Below are 24,918 nucleotides of genomic sequence, written 5' to 3'. Positions count from 1 at the left end.
TGACTCCTTGAACGGAAAGATCAAGACACCACAACATGATTGTGTAAAGGAAAGCCAAAACACCACAATATGACTTGAGTAAAGGAAAGCCAAGACACCACAACATGACTTGTGTAAAGGAAAGCCAAAACACCACAACATGCCTTGAGTAAAGGAAAGGCAAGACATCGCAACATGACTTCTCTAAAGGAAAGCCAAAACACCACAACATGACTTGAGTAAAGGAAAGCCAAGACACCACAACATGACTTGTGTAAAGGAAAGCCAAAACACTACAATATGACTTGAGTAAAGGAAAGCCAAGACAACACTACATGACTTGTGTAAAGGAAAGCCAAAACACCACAACATGACTTGAGTAAAGGAAAGCCAAGACATCGCAACATGACTTGTGTAAAGGAAAGCCCAAGGCACTACAACATGAATTGTGTAAAAGAAAGCCAAGACACCACAACATGAATTGTGTAAACGAAAGCCAAGACACCACAACATGAATTGTGTAAAAGGAAGATCAAGAAAACACAACATGACTCATGTAAAGGAAAGCCAACACACCACAACATGAATTGTGTAAATGGAACGTCCAAGATACCACAACATAACTCATGAAAAGCTGAAGACACCACAACATGGCTCGTGTAAATGAAAAGTCCAAGACAACAAAACATGACTCGTGTAAAGGAAAGGCCAAGACACCACACCATGACTTGTGGTAAGGAAAGTCCAAGACAACACAACATGAATGCTGTAAAGGAAAGATCAAGACCCCATAACATGACTGGTGTAAAGGATATTTCAAGACAAGACAACATGACTTGTATAAAGGAAAGCCAAGACACCACAACATGACTTGTGTAAAGGAAAGTTAAGACACCACAACATGACTAGTGTAAAGGAAAGCCAAGACACCACAACGTGACTCATGAAAAGGCAAGCCAAGGCACCACAACATGACTTGTGTAAAGGAAAGCCATGGCACCACAACATGACTCGTGTAAAGGAAAGCCAAGAAACCATAAAATGTCTTGTGTAAAGAAAGTAGAAGACACCACAACATGACTTGTGTAAAGGAAAGCCAAGACACCACAACATGACTCATGGAAAGGAAAGTCCAAGAACCACAACATGAGTCATGGAAAGGAAATTCCAAGACACCTCAAAATGACTTGTGGAAAGAAAAGCCCAAGACACCACAACATGACTTGTGTAAAGGAAAGTCCAAGACACCACAACCCCGACATGTGCTAATTGTAAAGACAAGTGAAGCTGAGGTGTAGGTGTATTTATTAATACATCTAAACGTTTCTTGACATACCCGTTTCTACATCAGTCATCAGTTTTAGGTTTGCTGTATTTGCCTTTTCTTGGAGGATTTTTAGTAGTTCCTCCTGGTAACCGTTCCTCTTGGCTGTGCCTCTCGAAGCCTTCTCGCCCTAGGCAGAATTACTTGCAGAGACCATAGGCTGACCTTTATGTAAATGGTCAGCTATGTAAGGAAGAGTTACCTGGTGATTTCATGGTATCAAACATGCAACACTCTTGTCCTGTATTTTATTTGAATAACCTAATACATTCTGGGAATTGTAGTTCCGAGTCACTTCAATTGTAGTAAGACACCTGCGAACACTAGTGCTTTGTAAATGAAAAGTGTGGGACTTAAACATTGCATTCTTGGTGACCTGGATTACTCTGATAAAACTGTCAGTCACTCGGCAGTGGTGTGAACTGGGGGGTGCAGGTGCAACGGACTAGGAACAGGCCACGTGCTGATGTGGGAACAAGGTTGAGGATGCTGAGCAAAGCGCCTCTATGCAGTGACAGCCGGGCTCTGTGACCTCTGATTGAACTCGGGGGGAAAGGGGAAACGGGTGGAGCCCCAGCAGTGGAGGAGGGCAGAGGCGGTCAGAAGATTTAAAACACTCTATTAATCAGGTTATGCTGCAACATATTTTTTGCTCTGCTAGATCACTCCAGATGAGAGGACGAGGTAAGGATGTTAGATTTTTTGTTGTACAAAAGGACTTTTTAATCCTAGTTTCCAAATGTGATGGAATGGTATAACCCTGAGGATATCGCTTTATGTCGTTGTGCCTCAGGGTGCATTAACTGGCCCCAAAAATGGGATAGCCTAGAGGCAAACTCATTTTGCATGCTTCATTATACATATGCATTCATGTATTTATTTATTCATTTGTTTATATTGGGTGCACAGAAAGACTTTGAGACTCCAAGATCTGTGAGCAAAGTCTGCAACAAAGAAGTAAAGTGCCCACAAAAAGCCTACTCCGTGGACTGAGGATGGGGTTCAGTGGTCCTTCCTCAGTACCGGGGGCATCTACGGGAGCAGATAGATGACCATTTACTTTGATATTGTCAAATGTGATACCCTCATTCCATTGATGAACATCACTGCCTTTATTTCATTAGTATCGGACACTATCTCTTCCCAATCTCTCAGATTATTAATGTCAGATTCTCCAATCTACACTGTGTTTAATGCATACCCTTCCTTTCATGACTTGCTGGGGTGCCCAGATGAATAGCCCCTCAGAGCGCTGGCTACTATTTAACAAGTAATTCTCTCGGTTACTCTTTAATCTTAAATGGTGACGTGGCCTTGAAAACACAGAAGAAAACACGTGTCGGCAGGGGTGCTGAAAATGTAATTACCAAATATTGTCTGCTACAAGTTGTGAACATGAACAGAATTGACAAAAACACATGTATTAGTTACCCTGACAATGGGCAGCCCATCACAAAAGCTGCCTCGTCAGGAAGGTGTAATTGAACCACTCTGTCGCTAAACAGCTAGAGGTTTGAAGCCTACACCCCAGACCACTGAGGTTCATCCGGGCAAAGAAACAGTGTAGCAAAACAGGTATATATATCACATGAATAAATACTTTTTTACAGGTAGGGTGTGAGCCAAAATGTGTAATCTGCTTAGCTATCAATGTCCACTATTTATTGAAGTTCTGGGCTCAGCTCTATTTTTGATTTGTCTTTATTTTCATGCACTGTTTTAGTCAAAAGTTCAGAATATGAACCTTTGATTGTATGCAAAACAGAGACAGGCTTTCTGGGTAAACGTAACTTTCTTATAATATGGACAAAGTTCAGATAAATCTTTGGTAATGTCAGCGTTAACTACAATAGAAGAGGAAAGGCAGTGCTTATTTGAGTTTACAGAACACAGAATAAACAGACATTCTTAAAGCCTTACTCTGTTCTCTCACTCTCTCTGACTCCTTGAACGGAAAGATCAAGACACCACAACATGATTGTGTAAAGGAAAGCCAAAACACCACAATATGACTTGAGTAAAGGAAAGCCAAGACACCACAACATGACTTGTGTAAAGGAAAGCCAAAACACCACAACATGCCTTGAGTAAAGGAAAGGCAAGACATCGCAACATGACTTCTCTAAAGGAAAGCCAAAACACCACAACATGACTTGAGTAAAGGAAAGCCAAGACACCACAACATGACTTGTGTAAAGGAAAGCCAAAACACTACAATATGACTTGAGTAAAGGAAAGCCAAGACAACACTACATGACTTGTGTAAAGGAAAGCCAAAACACCACAACATGACTTGAGTAAAGGAAAGCCAAGACATCGCAACATGACTTGTGTAAAGGAAAGCCCAAGGCACTACAACATGAATTGTGTAAAAGAAAGCCAAGACACCACAACATGAATTGTGTAAACGAAAGCCAAGACACCACAACATGAATTGTGTAAAAGGAAGATCAAGAAAACACAACATGACTCATGTAAAGGAAAGCCAACACACCACAACATGAATTGTGTAAATGGAACGTCCAAGATACCACAACATAACTCATGAAAAGCTGAAGACACCACAACATGGCTCGTGTAAATGAAAAGTCCAAGACAACAAAACATGACTCGTGTAAAGGAAAGGCCAAGACACCACACCATGACTTGTGGTAAGGAAAGTCCAAGACAACACAACATGAATGCTGTAAAGGAAAGATCAAGACCCCATAACATGACTGGTGTAAAGGATATTTCAAGACAAGACAACATGACTTGTATAAAGGAAAGCCAAGACACCACAACATGACTTGTGTAAAGGAAAGTTAAGACACCACAACATGACTAGTGTAAAGGAAAGCCAAGACACCACAACGTGACTCATGAAAAGGCAAGCCAAGGCACCACAACATGACTTGTGTAAAGGAAAGCCATGGCACCACAACATGACTCGTGTAAAGGAAAGCCAAGAAACCATAAAATGTCTTGTGTAAAGAAAGTAGAAGACACCACAACATGACTTGTGTAAAGGAAAGCCAAGACACCACAACATGACTCATGGAAAGGAAAGTCCAAGAACCACAACATGAGTCATGGAAAGGAAATTCCAAGACACCTCAAAATGACTTGTGGAAAGAAAAGCCCAAGACACCACAACATGACTTGTGTAAAGGAAAGTCCAAGACACCACAACCCCGACATGTGCTAATTGTAAAGACAAGTGAAGCTGAGGTGTAGGTGTATTTATTAATACATCTAAACGTTTCTTGACATACCCGTTTCTACATCAGTCATCAGTTTTAGGTTTGCTGTATTTGCCTTTTCTTGGAGGATTTTTAGTAGTTCCTCCTGGTAACCGTTCCTCTTGGCTGTGCCTCTCGAAGCCTTCTCGCCCTAGGCAGAATTACTTGCAGAGACCATAGGCTGACCTTTATGTAAATGGTCAGCTATGTAAGGAAGAGTTACCTGGTGATTTCATGGTATCAAACATGCAACACTCTTGTCCTGTATTTTATTTGAATAACCTAATACATTCTGGGAATTGTAGTTCCGAGTCACTTCAATTGTAGTAAGACACCTGCGAACACTAGTGCTTTGTAAATGAAAAGTGTGGGACTTAAACATTGCATTCTTGGTGACCTGGATTACTCTGATAAAACTGTCAGTCACTCGGCAGTGGTGTGAACTGGGGGGTGCAGGTGCAACGGACTAGGAACAGGCCACGTGCTGATGTGGGAACAAGGTTGAGGATGCTGAGCAAAGCGCCTCTATGCAGTGACAGCCGGGCTCTGTGACCTCTGATTGAACTCGGGGGGAAAGGGGAAACGGGTGGAGCCCCAGCAGTGGAGGAGGGCAGAGGCGGTCAGAAGATTTAAAACACTCTATTAATCAGGTTATGCTGCAACATATTTTTTGCTCTGCTAGATCACTCCAGATGAGAGGACGAGGTAAGGATGTTAGATTTTTTGTTGTACAAAAGGACTTTTTAATCCTAGTTTCCAAATGTGATGGAATGGTATAACCCTGAGGATATCGCTTTATGTCGTTGTGCCTCAGGGTGCATTAACTGGCCCCAAAAATGGGATAGCCTAGAGGCAAACTCATTTTGCATGCTTCATTATACATATGCATTCATGTATTTATTTATTCATTTGTTTATATTGGGTGCACAGAAAGACTTTGAGACTCCAAGATCTGTGAGCAAAGTCTGCAACAAAGAAGTAAAGTGCCCACAAAAAGCCTACTCCGTGGACTGAGGATGGGGTTCAGTGGTCCTTCCTCAGTACCGGGGGCATCTACGGGAGCAGATAGATGACCATTTACTTTGATATTGTCAAATGTGATACCCTCATTCCATTGATGAACATCACTGCCTTTATTTCATTAGTATCGGACACTATCTCTTCCCAATCTCTCAGATTATTAATGTCAGATTCTCCAATCTACACTGTGTTTAATGCATACCCTTCCTTTCATGACTTGCTGGGGTGCCCAGATGAATAGCCCCTCAGAGCGCTGGCTACTATTTAACAAGTAATTCTCTCGGTTACTCTTTAATCTTAAATGGTGACGTGGCCTTGAAAACACAGAAGAAAACACGTGTCGGCAGGGGTGCTGAAAATGTAATTACCAAATATTGTCTGCTACAAGTTGTGAACATGAACAGAATTGACAAAAACACATGTATTAGTTACCCTGACAATGGGCAGCCCATCACAAAAGCTGCCTCGTCAGGAAGGTGTAATTGAACCACTCTGTCGCTAAACAGCTAGAGGTTTGAAGCCTACACCCCAGACCACTGAGGTTCATCCGGGCAAAGAAACAGTGTAGCAAAACAGGTATATATATCACATGAATAAATACTTTTTTACAGGTAGGGTGTGAGCCAAAATGTGTAATCTGCTTAGCTATCAATGTCCACTATTTATTGAAGTTCTGGGCTCAGCTCTATTTTTGATTTGTCTTTATTTTCATGCACTGTTTTAGTCAAAAGTTCAGAATATGAACCTTTGATTGTATGCAAAACAGAGACAGGCTTTCTGGGTAAACGTAACTTTCTTATAATATGGACAAAGTTCAGATAAATCTTTGGTAATGTCAGCGTTAAATACAATAGAAGAGGAAAGGCCTTGCTTATTTGAGTTTACAGAACACAGAATAAACAGACATTCTTAAAGCCTTACTCTGTTCTCTCACTCTCTCTGACTCCTTGAACGGAAAGATCAAGACACCACAACATGATTGTGTAAAGGAAAGCCAAAACACCACAATATGACTTGAGTAAAGGAAAGCCAAGACACCACAACATGACTTGTGTAAAGGAAAGCCAAAACACCACAACATGCCTTGAGTAAAGGAAAGCCAAGACATCGCAACATGACTTCTGTAAAGGAAAGCCAAAACACCACACCATGACTTGAGTAAAGGAAAGCCAAGACACCACAACATGACTTGTGTAAAGGAAAGCCAAAACACTACAATATGACTTGAGTAAAGGAAAGCCAAGACACCACTACATGACTTGTGTAAAGGAAAGCCAAAACACCACAACATGACTTGAGTAAAGGAAAGCCAAGACATCGCAACATGACTTGTGTAAAGGAAAGCCCAAGGCACCACAACATGAATTGTGTAAAAGAAAGCCAAGACACCACAACATGAATTGTGTAAACGAAAGCCAAGACACCACAACATGAATTGTGTAAAAGGAAGATCAAGAAAACACAACATGACTCATGTAAAGGAAAGCCAAGACACCACAACATGAATTGTGTAAATGGAAAGTCCAAGATACCACAACATAACTCATGGAAATCTGAAGACACCACAACATGGCTCGTGTAAATGAAAAGTCCAAGACAACAAAACATGACTCGTGTAAAGGAAAGGCCAAGACACCACACCATGACTTGTGGTAAGGAAAGTCCAAGACAACACAACATGAATGCTGTAAAGGAAAGATCAAGACCCCATAACATGACTTGTGTAAAGGATATTTCAAGACAAGACAACATGACTTGTATAAAGGAAAGCCAAGACACCACAACATGACTTGTGTAAAGGAAAGTCAAGGCACCACAACATGACTAGTGTAAAGGAAAGCCAAGACACCACAACGTGACTCATGAAAAGGCAAGCCAAGGCACCACAACATGACTTGTGTAAAGGAAAGCCATGGCACCACAACATGACTCGTGTAAAGGAAAGCCAAGAAACCACAAAATGTGTTCTGTAAAGGAAAGTAGAAGACACCACAACATGACTTGTGTAAAGGAAAGCCAAGACACCACAACATGACTCATGGAAAGTAAAGTCCAAGACACCACAACATGACTCATGGAAAGGAAATTCCAAGACACCTCAAAATGACTTGTGGAAAGGGGGGCGTGGCTAAGCACGCAATGGCGAAAGTCACACTAGGGTAGAGCTCCGTGCGAAGCTCCCCTTCCCTGAGCCGATTCTCCGCCAAATTGCATTGCAGCCGCCCGAAACTGCGGGCGGACCCTCCCGGGTCACTTCTCGGCATCCTGGCCGATTTTCATCTTGGGGCTCCGACGAGGCCGACCCCGTCCTTTCCCACGGCCCTCCTGCGGGACCTGCTGCCTCCTGGCCGGCAGGACATTCACGTCAGGTCGCGGCCCGGGCCCAGCACACAGGCCCCGGCCAGCGATCCCTGCTACGCGGACTGCGGCCCCCTAGCCCACTGCCGCCAGGCTGCACTCACCCTCCGGCAGCCCTGAGACTACCCCCCCTTGATGTTGGACGCCTGTGGGGGGACTGAACAGCGAGAGGAGCGGCCGCCCGGCCCTCGCGCCGCGGCCATCGTGCACCAGAGGCCCCGTGAGAGGCGCTGCCTTGCCTGACTTCCTGGAGTTGCGCCCGGGACAGGCGCGATACGGGGGCCACCACCGGCGAGACACCGGTGGGGAGGCGGATCCAGCTGACGAGGGCTCCACTTCGGGACACAGATCAGAGAACCGGAGCCACCCGGTGAGTCCCTCCCGCGGCTGCAGGGGTGACGGAAACTGTGCGGAGCAACCGCCTGGGACTTGCGTTGCGCACCCGCTGCCAGTCCAGAAGCCGCCCGGCCCCCCCGTGCAGGAGGCCCTTATCAGCACACTCCGCAGCGGACTCCCCTGAGGACCCCGCATGGGGACAGCGGCTGCCTGGGGGACGGGGAGGCACGTGAAGGGCCACGTCCTAGGCCCAGACCTGGAGGCCGGTTCTGCCTGCCGCACCCGCACACTGTGGACCAGCGGGCCGCCCTAACTGCCTTGGCGGCCTTCTCCCCAACAATAACTGGATTGGGGCGGCGAACCCACGCCGGATGAGAACGGGGACCCGCTTGGCGGACCCTCCCCCCTGGCAAGACGAGGAGGGTTCCGACCGGAGAGGGGGCCACTTGTTAACGGACCCCACACCTGACGGCGGAGTGATCCCCGGGGCACTACCGGGGCAGCCCGGGCAGAGGTGCTGCAGATCGGGTGACCCTGCCCATGTCCGGAGGGGTGCGAACCCGCACTGGGACCGGAGGTGCCCCACCGAAGGGAAAAACGGACAAGCTGCCAAACAAAATGGCCACCGACCAACTTACCGCGAGGCTGGACAGCGTGCTGGCGGCCATGGAGCGCATGGAACAGTCGCTCCAACTGACTAGAACTTCCTTGGAGTCCAAGATCGACGGCGTGGCCGTGGACCTCACCCACCTCAGAGATGATCACAGAAAGCTGTCCGATCGGACCAGAACTCTGGAGGGCGCGGTGAAGGACATTGAACCCAAAGTCACCCAGACGGACAGGCAAGTGCAGGACCTCCTAAACAGAGTGGAGTTCCTGGAGGATCGGGCCGAGGACGCGGAAGGGAGGGCGAGACGCAACAACATTAGGCTCGTAGGGGTCCCGGAAAATTGGGAAGGAAACCACCCTGCCCAGCATGTCGAGGACTGGCTCAGGGCCCTGCTGCCCGAGGACACGCTCTCGCCCCACTTCGTGGTGGAGCGGGCGCACCGAGTGCCAACGAGACCCCACACCACCGGCTCAATCCACAACCGCTGCTCTTCCGGATACTGAATTACAGGGACCGGGACACGGTGCTGAGGGAAGCTAGACGCCTGGGTGAAATCCGGATAGACAATGCCACAACAATGTTCTTCCCTGACTACACCATCCAAGTGCAGCGCCAAAGACACAACTTTATGGAGGTGAAGCGGCGACTCCGCACCGCGGGCCTCAAATACTCCTTCCTATTCCTGGCAAAACTGAGAGTGGTGAGGGGGGACAAGACTCACTTCTTCAGCACCCCCGAGGAGGTCGGCGAATGGCTGGATGGGGGCACGGACACGACACCCAGACAGGCACGGGGGGGAGAGGAAAGGCGGAGGCCGCGCGGGCCGCGGCGCCTCCGCAGGAATAGGGCGCAGCAACCTCAGCGCCATGAAGAGGGGTCACGACATTCTCCTCCAATGGACCAAATGCTCCAGGAACAACGGGACGCGCTCCTGAGGGTCACCCAGCTGAGTGCCTCGCCATCCCAGGAAGCGGCCCTGGAAGACGGTCAACAGACAATTCCTAGTGATGAGGATGAAGCCGTATATGGGATTCCGAACTCACAGATATCAGTGGTCCTACCGAACGTTACACCGCAAACTGCTGACCTGTTTCATTGACCCGGTGGGAGTCATCTGTGCAATGCTTGCTGTGGCGGCAGAGGTGGTGGCAGGAACTGCCAGGACACTGAGGCGAGGCTGCTGCCAGACACCGCTGGAGACGCCTGCGCCCCCCCCTGCCTGTCGCCTGGGCTGAGGATAGCCAGAACAGTGAGTACTGCTCCCAATGGCGCTGATGACCGGGGGTGTGGGGGCGGTGGGGCTGTCTCATGACCTGTACACAACACGTGCCGCCGCTGGCCGCTGGCCACGGTCAATGGGGAAACATTCCTGCTGGGGGCCCGGGAGGCGCGTTGGGCCGCCTCGTACTCCCCCCTTGCCGGGACCGGCATGAGTGAGGCCCCTCATGGAACGGATTGTGCCACGCTCCGGAACTTTGACATTGGCTGCCAGTCGCCTGTCTCATATGGCTCAGGGAAGAAACTTGATCTCTCTCCTTGACCGCACATTTGAACTGCCGAGACTGTGCTTAGTACACGTTACCCCATAGATTAGAAGAGTTGTCCCTCTCGCTCGAGAGTATGGACGGTGGCCCGTTTCGCCACTGCCCTTTTGGTATTTAAGTGGGACCTACCCACAGCTGGTTTTTGTTGTTATTTGTTTTCCCCTTCCCTAATGTCTTCCTGAACATTGCAGAGTGTGCTGAGGGGGGTGGTTGCGGGAGAGCTGGGACAGAGGATGCATTGGGCCCTCGGGGGGTTGCTGTTCGTGAATGTGATGGGGGGGAGTTTACATTGCTCAAATGGCTGCGATAACGATATGCACCTGGAACATCAGAGGCATGCACACACCCTCACACCGTTACCAGATACATTCCTACTTGAAAAGGCAACGGGTGCACATTGCACTCCTGCAGGAAACGCATTTGAGCGGGGCGGAGGTGACAGCGCTGCGCCGTAGATGGAGGGGTCAGCTATATGCCACAGAATACTCCTCGTTTGCCCGTGGGGCGCTACTGTGGGTGAAACCGGGCACTCCCTTCACAATGACAGATGTCCTCACAGACCCGGAGGGGAGATACGTGCTGGTGAGAGGCCGCCTGGATGGACAACCAGTAGTTCTGGCGTCCGTTTACTCACCAAACACAGACCAAGGGGGCTTTCTGGCGCGTATTTCGGAGAAGTTGGCGCCCTGGCACGGTGTCCCCTGGATACTGGGGGGGGGATTACAACACAGTACTGGATCCCACGTTGGACAGCTCGGCCCCACCCAGGCCGGACGCAGCGTCTCTGGGGGCCACGAGAGCACTCACACAATGGGCGGCGCAGTGGGACTTGAAAGATGCATGGCGCGCGCACAACCCTAACTCCAGAATATATTCTTATTACTCAGGGGCCCACACGCTACACGTCCGCTAAGACCGGTAAATGGTGTCATCAGAACTGCTTCCACACATTACAGATTCTCACTACCTTGGCCGAACACACTCGGATCATAACCCACATACGCTGAGCATAGCATGGGAACGCCCACACCCGCCCATCCCCACATGGCGCTTGCAACCTGCCCTACTACTGGACGCCCCATTCCGAGACTCCCTGCAGGCCTGCGTAACACAATACTTCATAGACAACTCGGGCACAGCGTCCTCCCCACGGGTTGAATGGGACGCCTTTAAGGCGGTGATACGGGGACACTGTCTGGGCACACAGGGGAGCATGCAGAAAAAGCTAGAAGCTGACTTACACAGGGTGGAGGCAGATCTGCTCCGCTGGGAACAGGAAGCGGTGGCCGGGCCAGGTGACAGATTAAACGAGGCCCGATCGGAACACGCGACATTACTAGAACGACTGAAACATATCAACTATGCGGCACACTCGGCGCGCGTACACCAACACAGTGACAAGCCCGGAAGGCTGCTGGCCTGGCTAGTCAGGCAAGAGAGCCGCACGGATCCGGTGTCAGCCATCCGAAACACCGAGGGAGAGACAGTATACACACAGAATAAGATACACCAAGCCTTTGTGAAACACTACCAAGCCCTTTATAAGTCCCAGTTGAGGGTCCCCTCGGCGCACATTGCAGATTACCTTGCGGAGATACAACTGCCTTCCCTCACGGACGCACAACAGGGGGACCTGGGAGCGCCGTTCACACAGGAGGAGATGCGAGAGGCCATTTTCGCCTTATCCAATGGCAAATCCCCTGGCCCAGATGGCTTGCCCGCCCAATTTTTCAAGGCATGCTCGGACACACTGATCCCGGAACTGCTTAAGGTTTATAACGTTGCTATTGAGGAATCGGCGCTCCCGGACACGCTTAATGAAGCCAATCTTGTCTCACTGCTGAAGCCGGGCAGAGATGGCACATACATGGGGTCATACAGGCCATTAGCCATGTTGAACACCGACTACAAAATTTTCACCTCCCTGCTGGCCCGACGCCTAGCCCTGGAGGTCCCGAATCTGGTGCATGAAGACCAGAATGGATTCATGCCAGCGAGAAGCACCTCCCGTAACATACGCCGTCTCTTCCGAGTTCAGGAAGCTGCCACGTTGCACTGGCCGAGATCGGGGTGCCTAGTTTTGGACCTAGAGAAGGCCTTCGACTCTGTGGAGTGGCCCTATCTGGGGGCGGTGCTGGACAGATTTGGCGTGGGCGATGCCTTCGCGGACATGGTCGGATTACTCTACCGGAGGCCCAGTGTCCGAGTGAGGACGGGCGGGCTGTTATCGGAGGCGGTGAGGGTGCGCAGAGGCACCCGGCAGGGCTGCCCCCTGTCACCCCTTCTTTTCTCCCTGGCCATAGAGCCCCTGGCGGCATTGTTGCGGGACAGGGGAGTAGGATGGGGGATTCCACTGGCTGACGGGGTCCACACAGTTTCACTCTACGCAGACGACCTGCTGCTGTATGTCCGGGATCTTACCGCGGTACCGGACACACTGTCAGACATCTTCCGGACATTTGAAGAAGCATCGGGTCTTAGGGTCAATTGGACCAAGTCCAGGGTATACTCGTTTAGTCCGGACCTGCGGGAGTGTAGTGTGCACCTCGGAGGCGCTCGACTCACATGGTACCCCACTGCCTTCAAGTACCTCGGGATGTATATATATATAGGGACCCACAAAACATACTGGAGGGCAATCTTGTGCGTGCTGTCTCCTCACTCCGGGCTCAGATGACCTTCTGGAAAACTCTGCCACTGAACGTACCCAGCAGGGTCGCTTTATCCAAAATGATAGCTCTGCCCAGGCTCCTGTATCACTTCGCAAACCTCCCACTGTATGTTCCCGTCAAGATATTCCGCGACCTAGAATCAATGCTCCGCAGCCTGATCTGGAACACTGGGCGCCCCCGTGTGGCCCTGGCAAAGCTGTACTCGCCGACTGTGGAGGGGGGGCTGGCCGTCCCTAATATGGAGCTGTATTACCTGGCTGCGCAGCTGCAGTGGGTGACACACTGGCTCAGTGGGTCACATCTTGACGACACGGCTACTGCCGACTACCAATGGACCCACGCGCAGGTCTGCGCCCTGTTTCATCCTTTGACCAAGGGGCCCCGCCCTCTGCCCCTGCATATGGCCGTGAGCCGTAAGTGCTTCATCCGCAGCCTAAAACTGACCCAGGCGGTCAGGCCATACGCCCCCGCACTCCCCCTGATGGGCACCCCCCGGAGGGGTGGGACAGTGACATCCCGGGTTCTGGAGAGCTGGACCGCGGCTGGGGTGGAAACCATGGGTGACCTCTATGCAGACGGGGCCATGCTCACATTTGCTGAGCTGTCGGAGAGCTCGGGCCTGCCGGCGGGGCAATTCCTGCTCCACGCGTCCATACTGCGGGAATACACGGAGTACTGGGGAGACATCCAGGAGGAGCCACCGATTCACCATCTCATGCAATACCTACACGTCATGGGCAACGGCTCCCACATAATTCGCTGGCTGGCACAGGCCCTCCTCATGCACACACAAAAACCCACACAATCACTTAGAGACAAATGGGCGACCCACCGAGGGAGGGACTAGACGGACAAGGAATGGACACTGGTTCTGGCCAGCCCCGTGAACATCCCTCGTAACTCCCGCTTCCGCACCATTCAGCTGTACATCCTGCACCAGGCATATCTATCGCCAGATAGAATCAACCGGTACTTCGCGCTTACCACTGCCGCCTGTCCTAGATGTGACCTGCTGGACGCAGACATCTTGCACATGCTCTGGCAGTGTCCCTCACTTGCCATTTACTGGGGGGAGGTGACATCTCTCCTGACACACAGCACGGGCCCGGGGCTACCAAACACGTGGGAGGCTTGTATACTTGAGCTATACAAGAGAAACAAACTCAACAGGACACAGGCTAGGTTCTGGGATCTAGGCCTCATCACAGCAAAACGGCTGCTCACCAAACATTGGAAACGGAGTGAGCCGCCGCACCCCAAACACTGGTATGCATCCTTCACCAACTGGGCTCGAGCAGAAAGCACAGCACTACACCGGGAGGAGATAGCGGGCTTACGGCAGTTCCCAATAGCACAACTCTGGGATGACATCCTGAGGTCCCTCCAGGGGGAGGGCACGGCCAGAGGGCTCGCATAGGGGCCGCCACGAATGAGATAGCGATGCTAGGGTAGCAGTGGCGGAGACACGCAGGCCGTCTCCCCCCCCTTCTCTCACACGACCCCCGCCCACCGAGTGCATTGGAGGCGAAGCGCACACGGCCCGTAAGTAGCAGCCCCCCTCCCCCCTCGGACGCATCCGTGATGGACTGGAACATACTCCTGGCCCCTCTCCTAGGCATCGCTCCCGCAGGCACACTCTCCCTTCCTGCCCCCACCCCACATACATCCCCATGGTCACTGTTTTTGGACTCATGTTTCCCGAATGCAGCTATGACTCCATTACAAACCGCACTTGGAAGATGCAACAGGCCCCATGACCGCCCATAGGTCTGGACTGGGGCGCCATCTCCCGAACTCACAACATGGCTACACCACTTCCCAGTCAGGCGCGTCACGTACTCTTTCGACAGCCTGTGGGGCCTCACTGCTCTCGATGGCTGTTATGTGCTACGACCACGATAAGCCGCGCACACGCACTGATAGCCCCATTCCAATGCCGCGCCCCCAAGGCCTGACGCTTCACTCTATGGGGTTCAGTGTTGTGGACACTGGTCAGATGCGAGACAACGCAGCCGAAGTTAGGGACACACCAATGAGAACTGAACTGTTATGTTTTGCAGAGTTACATTGTTTATTTCTAAAAGTTGAAGAAAAAATGGAAAAATGAGACGTCACTTACGGATGTCACTGTCTAATGAGCAAGTTTGATATGAAAAGGGAACTTTAACCCCACTCACTGGGGGCACAATCGTGAGAACGGTGCACTTATCCCCATGCTCCCTTACCCTCATGATGCACCGTATTGATGCAGCCGGCCCGATGGGTTGTAGGTTCTGCTATATGTACTGCTCTTTAAAGCACTAATAAACGTCTCACAAAAAAAAAAAAAAAATGACTTGTGGAAAGAAAAGCCCAAGACACCACAACATGACTTGTGTAAAGGAAAGTCCAAGACACCACAACCCCGACATGTGCTAATTGTAAAGACAAGTGAAGCTGAGGTGTAGGTGTATTTATTAATACATCTAAACGTTTCTTGACATACCCGTTTCTACATCAGTCATCAGTTTTAGGTTTACTGTATTTGCCTTTTCTTGGAGGATTTGTAGTAGTTCCTCCTGGTAACCATTCCTCTTGGCTGTGCCTCTCGAAGCCTTCTCGCCCTAGGCAGAATTACTTGCAGAGACCATAGGCTGACCTTTATGTAAATGGTCAGCTATGTAAGGAAGAGTTACCTGGTGATTTCATGGTATCAAACATGCAACACTCTTGTCCTGTATTTTATTTGAATAACCTAATACATTCTGGGAATTGTAGTTCCGAGTCACTTCAATTGTAGTAAGACACCTGCGAACACTAGTGCTTTGTAAATGAAAAGTGTGGGACTTAAACATTGCATTCTTGGTGACCTGGATTACTCTGATAAAACTGTCAGTCACTCGGCAGTGGTGTGAACTGGGGGGTGCAGGTGCAACGGACTAGGAACAGGCCACGTGCTGATGTGGGAACAAGGTTGAGGATGCTGAGCAGAGCGCCTCTATGCAGTGACAGCCGGGCTCTGTGACCTCTGATTGAACTCGGGGGGAAAGGGGAAACGGGTGGCACCCCAGCAGTGGAGGAGGGCAGAGGCGGTCAGAAGATTTAAAACACTCTATTAATCAGGTTATGCTGCAACATATTTTTTGCTCTGCTGGATCACTCCAGATGAGAGGACGAGGTAAGGATGTTAGATTTTTTGTTGTACAAAAGGACTTTTTAATCCTAGTTTCCAAATGTGATGGAATGGTATAACCCTGAGGATATCGCTTTATGTCGTTGTGCCTCAGGGTCCATTATCTGGCCCCAAAAATGGGATAGCCTAGAGGCAAACTCATTTTGCATGCTTCATTATACATATGCATTCATGTATTTATTTATTCATTTGTTTATATTGGGTGCACAGAAAGACTGTGAGACTCCAAGATCTGTGAGCAAAGTCTGCAACAAAGAAGTAAAGTGCCCACAAAGAGCCTACTCCGTGGACTGAGGATGGGGTTCAGTGGTCCTTCGTCAGTACCGGGGGCATCTACGGGAGCAGATAGATGACCATTTACTTTGATATTGTCAAATGTGATACCCTCATTCCATTGATGAACATCACTGCCTTCATTTCATTAGTATCGGACACTATCTCTTCCCAATCTCTCAGATTATTAATGTCAGATTCTCCAATCTACACTGTGTTTAATGCATACCCTTCCTTTCATGACTTGCTGGGGTGCCCAGATGAATCGCCCCTCAGAGCGCTGGCTACTATTTAACAAGTAATTCTCTCGGTTACTCTTTGATCTTAAATGGTGACGTGGCCTTGAAAACACAGAAGAAAACACGTGTCGGCAGGGCTGCTGAAAATGTAGTTACCAAATATTGTCTGCTACAAGTTGTGAACATGAACAGAATTGACAAAAAAACATGTATTAGTTACCCTGACAATGGGCAGCCCATCAGAAAAGCTGCCTCGTCGGGAAGGTGGAATTGAACCACTCTGTCGCTAAACAGCTAGAGGTTTGAAGCCTGCACCCCAGACCACTGAGGTTCATCCGGGCAAAGAAACAGTGTAGCAAAACAGGTATATATATCACAAGAATACATACTCTTTTACAGGTAGGGTGTGAGCCAAAATGTGTAATCCGCTTAGCTATCAATGTTCACCATTTATTGAAGTTCTGGGCTCAGCTCTTTTTTTGATTTGTCTTTATTTTCATGCACTGTTTTAGTCAAAAGTTCAGAATATGAACCTTTGATTGTATGCAAAACAGAGACAGGCTTTCTGGGTAAACAAGACTTTCTTATAATATGGACAAAGTTCAGATAAATCATTGGTAATGTCAGCGTTAACCACAATAGAAGAGGAAAGGCCGTGCTGATTTGAGTTTACAGAACACAGAATAAACAGACATTCTTAAAGCCTTACTCTGTTCTCTCACTCTCTCTGACTCCTTGAACGGAAAAAGCAAGACACCACAACATGATTGTGTAAAGGAAAGCCAAAACACCACAATATGAATTGAGTAAAGGAAAGCCAAGACACCACAACATGACTTGAGTAAAGGAAAGCCAAGACATCGCAGCATGACTTGTGTAAAGGAAAGCCAAATCACCACAACATGACTTGAGTAAAGGAAAACCAAGACACCACAACATGACTTGTGCAAAGGAAAGCCAAAACACTACAATATGACTTGAGTAAAGGAAAGCCAAGACACCACTACATGACTTGTGTAAAGGAAAGCCAAGACATCGCAACATGACTTGTGTAAAGGAAAGCCCAAGGCACCACAACATGAATTGTGTAAAAGAAAGCCAAGACACCACAACACGAATGGTGTAAACGAAAGCCAAGACACCACAACATGAATTGTGTAAAAGGAAGATCAAGAAAACACAACATGACTCATGTAAAGGAAAGCCAAGACACCACAACATGAATTGTGTAAATGGAAAGTCCAAGATACCACAACATAACTCCTGGAAAGCGGAAGACACCACAACATGGCTCGTGTAAATGAAAAGTCCAAGACAACAAAACATTACTCATGTAAAGGAAAGGCCAAGACACCATACCATGACTTGTGGTAAGGAAAGTCCAAGACAACACAACATGAATGCTGTAAAGGAAAGCCAAGACACCACAACATGACTTGTGTAAAGGAAAGTCAAGACACCACAACATCACTAGTGTAAAGGAAAGCCAAGACACCACAACGTGACTCATGAAAAGGCAAGCCAAGGCACCACAACATGACTTGTGTAAAGGAAAGCCATGGCACCACAACATGACTCGTGTAAAGGAAAGCCAAGAAACCACAAAATGTCTTATGTAAAGGAAAGTAGAAGACACCACAACATGACTTGTGTAAAGGAAAGCCAAGACACCACAACATGACTCATGGAAAGGAAAGTCCAAGACACCACAACATGACTCATGGAAAGGAAATTCCAAGACACCTCAAAACGACTTGTGGAAAGAAAAGCCCAAGACACCACAACATGACTTGTATAAAGGAAAGCCAAGACACCACAACATGACTTGTGTAAAGGAAAGTCAAGACACCACAGTATGACTAGTGTAAAGGAAAGCCAAGACACCATAACGTGACTCATGAAAAGGCAAGCCAAGGCACCACAACATGACTTGTGTAAAGGAAAGCCATGGCACCCCAACATGACTCGTGTAAAGGAAAGCCAAGAAACCACAAAATGTCTTGTGTAAAGGAAAGTAGAAGACACCACAACATGACTTGTGTAAAGGAAAGCCAAGACACCACAACATGACTCATGGAAAGGAAAGTCCAAGACACCACAACATGACTCATGGAAAGGAAATTCCAAGACACCTCAAAACGACTTGTGGAAAGAAAAGCCCAAGACACCACAACATGACTTGTGTAAAGGAAAGTCCAAGACACCACAACCCCGACATGTGCTAATTGTAAAGACAAGTGAAGCTGAGGTGTAGGTGTATTTATTAATAAATCTAAACGTTTCTTGACATACCCGTTTCTACATCAGTCATCAGTTTTAGGTTTGCTGTATTTGCCTTTTCTTGGAGGATTTGTAGTAGTTCCTCCTGGTAACCGTTCCTCTTGGCTGTGCCTCTCGAAGCCTTCTCGCCCTAGGCAGAATTACTTGCAGAGACCATAGGCTGACCTTTATGTAAATGGTCAGCTATGTAAGGAAGAGTTACCTGGTGATTTCATGGTATCAAACATGCAACACTCTTGTCCTGTATTTTATTTGAATAACCTAATACATTCTGGGAATTGTAGTTCCGAGTCACTTCAATTGTAGTAAGACACCTGCGAACACTAGTGCTTTGTAAATGAAAAGTGTGGGACTTAAACATTGCATTCTTGGTGACCTGGATTACTCTGATAAAACTGTCAGTCACTCGGCAGTGGTGTGAACTGGGGGGTGCAGGTGCAACGGACTAGGAACAGGCCACGTGCTGATGTGGGAACAAGGTTGAGGATGCTGAGCAGAGCGCCTCTATGCAGTGACAGCCGGGCTCTGTGACCTCTGATTGAACTCGGGGGGGAAAGGGGAAAAGGGTGGCACCCCAGCAGTGGAGGAGGGCAGAGGCGGTCAGGAGATTTAAAACACTCTATTAATCAGGTTATGCTGCAACATATTTTTTGCTCTGCTGGATCACTCAAGATGAGAGGACGAGGTAAGGATGTTAGATTTTTTGTTGTACAAAAGGACTTTTTAATCCTAGTTTCCAAATGTGATGGAATAGTATAACACTGAGGATATCGCTTTATGTCGTTGTGCCTCAGGGTCCATTATCTGGCCCCAAAAATGGATAGCCTAGAGGAAAACTCATTTTGCATGCTTCATTTTACATATGCATTCATGTATTTATTTATTCATTTGTTTATATTGGGTGCACAGAAAGACTGTGGGACTCCAAGATCTGTGAGCAAAGTCTGCAAAAAAGAAGTAAAGTGCCCACAAAAAGCCTACTCCGTGGACCGAGGATGGGGGTTCAGTGGTCCTTCCTCAGTACCGGGGGCATCTACGGGAGCAGATAGATGACCATTTACTTTGATATTGTCAAATGTGATACCCTCATTCCATTGATGAACATCACTGCCTTCATTTCATTAGTATCGGACACTATCTCTTCCCAATCTCTCAGATTATTAATGTCAGATTCTCCAATCTACACTGTGTTTAATGCATACCCTTCCTTTCATGACTTGCTGGGGTGCCCAGATGAATCGTCCCTCAGAGCGCTGGCTACTATTTAACTAGTAATTCTCTCGGTTACTCTTTGATCTTAAATGGTGACGTGGCCTTGAAAACACAGAAGAAAACACGTGTCGGCAGGGCTGCTGAAAATGTAGTTACCAAATATTGTCTGCTACAAGTTGTGAACATGAACAGAATTGACAAAAAAACATGTATTAGTTACCCTGACAATGGGCAGCCCATCACAAAAGCTGCCTCGCCCAGAAGGTGGAATTGAACCACTCTGTCGCTAGACAGCTACAGGTTTGAAGCCTGCACCCCAGACCACTGAGGTTCATCCGGGCAAAGAAACAGTGTAGCAAAACAGGTATATATATCACAAGAATACATACTCTTTTACAGGTAGGGTGTGAGCCAAAATGTGTAATCTGCTTAGCTATCAATGTCCACTATTTATTGAAGTTCTGGGCTCTGCTCTATTTTTGATTTGTCTTAATTTTCATGCACTGTTTTAGTCAAAAGTTCAGAATATTAACCTTTGATTGTATGCAAAACAGAGACAGGCTTTCTGGGTAAACGTAACTTTCTTATAATATGGACAAAGTTCAGATAAATCATTGGTAATGTCAGCGTTAACTACAATAGAAGAGGAAAGGCCGTGCTGATTTGAGTTTACAAAACACAGAATAAACAGACATTCTTAAAGCCTTACTCTGTTCTCTCACTCTCTCTGACTCCTTGAACAGAAAGATCAAGACACCACAACATGATTGTGTAAAGGAAAGCCAAAACACCACAATATGACTTGAGTAAAGGAAAGCCAAGACACCACAACATGAATTGTGTAAAGGAAAGCCAAAACACCACAACATGACTTGAGTAAAGGAAATCCAAGACATCACAACATGACTTCTGTAAAGGAAAGCCAAAACACCACAACATTACTTGAGTAAAGGAAAGCCAAGACATCGCAACATGACTTGTGTAAAGGAAAGCCCAAGGCACCACAACATGAATTGTGTAAAAGAAAGCCAAGACACCACAACATGAATTGTGTAAACAAAAGCCAAGACACCACAACTTGAATTGTGTAAATGGAAAGTCCAAGATACCACAACATAACTCATGGAAAGCTGAAGACACCACAACATGGCTCGTGTAAATAAAAAGTCCAAGACAACAAAACATGACTCGTGTAAAGGAAAGGCCAAGACACCACACCATGACTTGTGGTAAGGAAAGTCCAAGACAACACAACATGAATGCTGTAAAGGAAAGATCAAGACCCCATAACATGACTTGTATAAAGGATATTTCAAGACAAGACAACATGACTTGTGTAAAGGAAAGTCAAGACACCACAACATGTCTTGTGTAAAGGAAAGTCAAGACACCACAACATGACTAGTGTAAAGGAAAGCCAAGACACCACAAAATGTCTTGTGTAAAGGAAAGTAGAAGACACCACAACATCACTTGTGTAAAGGAAAGCCAAGACACCACAACATGACTCATGGAAAGGAAAGTCCAAGACACCACAACATGACTCATGGAAAGGAAATTTCAAGACACCTCAAAACGACTTGTGGAAAGAAAAGCCCAAGACACCACAACATGACTTGTATAAAGGAAAGCCAAGACACCACAACATGACTTGTGTAAAGGAAAGTCAAGACACCACAACATGACTAGTGTAAAGGAAAGCCAAGACACCACAACGTGACTCATGAAAAGGCAAGCCAAGGCACCACAACATGACTTGTGTAAAGGAAAGCCATGGCACCACAACATGACTCGTGTAAAGGAAAGCCAAGAAACCACAAAATGTCTTGTGTAAAGGAAAGTAGAAGACACCACAACATGACTTGTGTAAAGGAAAGCCAAGACACCACAACATGACTCATGGACAGGAAAGTCCAAGACACCACAACATGACTCATGGAAAGGAAATTTCAAGACACCTCAAAACGACTTGTGGAAAGAAAAGCCCAAGACACCACAACATGACTTGTGTAAAGGAAAGTCCAAGACACCACAACCCCGACATGTGCTAATTGTAAAGACAAGTGAAGCTGAGGTGTAGGTGTATTTATTAATAAATCTAAACGTTTCTTGACATACCCGTTTCTACATCAGTCATCAGTTTTATGTTTGCTGTATTTGCCTTTTCTTGGAGGATTTGTAGTAGTTCCTCCTGGTAACCGTTCCTCTTGGCTGTGCCTCTCGAAGCCTTCTCGCTCTAGGCAGAATTACTTGCAGAGACCATAGGCTGACCTTTATGTAAATGGTCAGCTATGTAAGGAAGAGTTAACTGGTGATTTCATGGTATCAAACATGCAACACTCTTATTTTGTATTTTATTTGAATAACCTAATACATTCTGGGAATTGTAGTTCCGAGTCACTTCAATTGTAGTAAGACACCTGCGAACACTAGTGCTTTGTAAATGAAAAGTGTGGGACTTAAACATTGCATTCTTGGTGACCTGGATTACTCTGATAAAACTGTCAGTCACTCGGCAGTGGTGTGAACTGGGGGGTGCAGGTGCAACGGCCTAGGAACAGGCCACGTGCTGATGTGGGAACAAGGTTGAGGATGCTGAGCAGAGCGCCTCTATGCAGTGACAGCCGGGCTCTGTGACCTCTGATTGAACTTGGGGGAAAGGGGAAAAGGGTGGCACCCCAGCCGTGGAGGAGGGCAGAGGCGGTCAGAAGATTTAAAACACTCTATTAATCAGGTTATGCTGCAACATATTTTTTGCTCTGCTGGATCACTCCAGATGAGAGGACGAGGTAAGGATGTTAGATTTTTTGTTGTACAAAAGGAATTTTTAATCCTAGTTTCCAAATGTGATGGAATGGTATAACCATGAGGATATCGCTTTATGTCGTTGTGACTCAGGGTCCATTATCTGGCCTCAAAAATGGATAGCCTAGAGGCAAACTCATTTTGCATGCTTCATTATACATATGCATTCATGTATTTATTTATTCATTTGTTTATATTGGGTGCACAGAAAGACTGTGAGACTCCAAGATCTGTGAGCAAAGTCTGCAACAAAGAAGTAAAGTGCCCACAAAAAGCCTACTCCGTGGACCGAGGATGGGGTTCAGTGGTCCTTCCTCAGTACCGGGGGAATCTACGGGAGCAGATAGATGACCATTTACTTTGATATTGTCAAATGTGATACCCTCATTCCATTGATGAACATCACTGCCTTCATTTCATTAGTATCGGACACTATCTCTTCCCAATCTCTCAGATTTTTAATGTCAGATTCTCCAATCTACACTGTGTTTAATGCATACTCTTCCTTTTATGACTTGCTGGGGTGCCCAGATGAATCGCCCCTCAGAGCGCTGGCTACTATTTAACAAGTAATTCTCTCGGTTATTCTTTGATCTTAAATGGTGACGTGGCCTTGAAAACACAGAAGAAAACACGTGTCGGCAGGGCTGCTGAAAATGTAGTTACCAAATATTGTCTGCTACAAGTTGTGAACATGAACAGAATTGACAAAAAACATGTATTAGTTACCCTGACAATGGGCAGCCCATCACAAAAGCTGCCTCGCCCAGAAGGTGGAATTTAACCACTCTGTCGCTAGACAGCTACAGGTTTGAAGCCTGCACCCCGGACCACTGAGGTTCACCCGGGCAAAGAAACAGTGTAGCAAAACAGGTATATATATCACAAGAATACATACTCTTTTACAGGTAGGGTGTGAGCCAAAATGTGTAATCCGCTTAGCTATCAATGTCCACTATTTATTGAAGTTCTGGGCTCAGCTCTATTTTTGATTTGTCTTTATTTTCATGCACGGTTTTAGTCAAAAGTTCAGAATATGAACCTTTGATTGTATGCAAAACAGAGACAGGCTTTCTGGGTAAACGCAACTTTCTTATAATATGGACAAAGTTCAGATAAATCATTGGTAATGTCAGCGTTAACTACAATAGAAGAGGAAAGGCCGTGCTGATTTGAGTTTACAGAACACAGAATAAACAGACATTCTTAAAGCCTTACTCTGTTCTCTCACTCTCTTTGACTCCTTGAACGGAAAGATCAAGACACCACAACATGATTGTGTAAAGGAAAGCCAAAACACCACAATATGACTTGAGTAAAGGAAAGCCAAGACACCACAACATGACTTGTGTAAAGGAAAGCCAAAACACCACAACATGACTTGAGTAAAGGAAAGCCAAGACATCGCAACATGACTTCTGTAAAGGAAAGCCAAAACACCACAACATGACTTGAGTAAAGGAAAGCCAAGACACCACAACATGACTTGTGTAAAGGAAAGCCAAAAAACTACAATATGACTTGAGTAAAGGAAAGCCAAGACACCACTACATGACTTGTGTAAAGGAAAGCCAAAACACCACAACATGACTTGAGTAAAGGAAAGCCAAGACATCGCAACATGACTTGTGTAAAGGAAAGCCCAAGGCACCACAACATGAATTGTGTAAAAGAAAGCCAAGACACCACAACATGAATTGTGTAAAGGAAAGCCAAGACACCACAACATGAATTGTGTAAAAGGAAGATCAAGAAAACACAACATGACTCATGTAAAGGAAAGCCAAGACACCACAACATGAATTGTAAGTAAATTCTTTATTGTTTGATTATTTAAAATCTTACAATATTTCCAATACACAATCATTTTCAA

At 47.1% G+C, this 24,918-nt stretch overlaps 5 non-coding genes across 5 annotated transcripts; all 5 read right to left on the bottom strand.

Annotated features, from left to right (window-relative positions):
- Window positions 1-2,768: 2,768 nt before the first annotated feature.
- Window positions 2,769-2,855, bottom strand: TRNASTOP-UCA (transfer RNA opal suppressor (anticodon UCA)). Its single transcript has one exon. It is a non-coding gene; the product is annotated as a tRNA-Sec (tRNA).
- Window positions 2,856-6,010: 3,155 nt separating this feature from the next.
- TRNASTOP-UCA (transfer RNA opal suppressor (anticodon UCA)) lies at window positions 6,011-6,097 on the bottom strand. The gene has a single exon. It is a non-coding gene; the product is annotated as a tRNA-Sec (tRNA).
- A 10,905-nt stretch (window positions 6,098-17,002) lies between these two features.
- On the bottom strand, window positions 17,003-17,089 carry TRNASTOP-UCA (transfer RNA opal suppressor (anticodon UCA)). The gene has a single exon. It is a non-coding gene; the product is annotated as a tRNA-Sec (tRNA).
- A 3,405-nt stretch (window positions 17,090-20,494) lies between these two features.
- Window positions 20,495-20,581, bottom strand: TRNASTOP-UCA (transfer RNA opal suppressor (anticodon UCA)). Its single transcript has one exon. It is a non-coding gene; the product is annotated as a tRNA-Sec (tRNA).
- A 3,227-nt stretch (window positions 20,582-23,808) lies between these two features.
- Window positions 23,809-23,895, bottom strand: TRNASTOP-UCA (transfer RNA opal suppressor (anticodon UCA)). The gene has a single exon. It is a non-coding gene; the product is annotated as a tRNA-Sec (tRNA).
- Between the last annotated feature and the right edge of the window lie 1,023 nt (window positions 23,896-24,918).

The sequence above is a fragment of the Lissotriton helveticus genome, chromosome 5_1, assembly GCF_964261635.1.
Source record: "Lissotriton helveticus chromosome 5_1, aLisHel1.1, whole genome shotgun sequence".
Lineage (NCBI taxonomy): Eukaryota > Metazoa > Chordata > Amphibia > Caudata > Salamandridae > Lissotriton > Lissotriton helveticus.
This window is presented reverse-complemented; position numbering and strand designations above follow the sequence as displayed.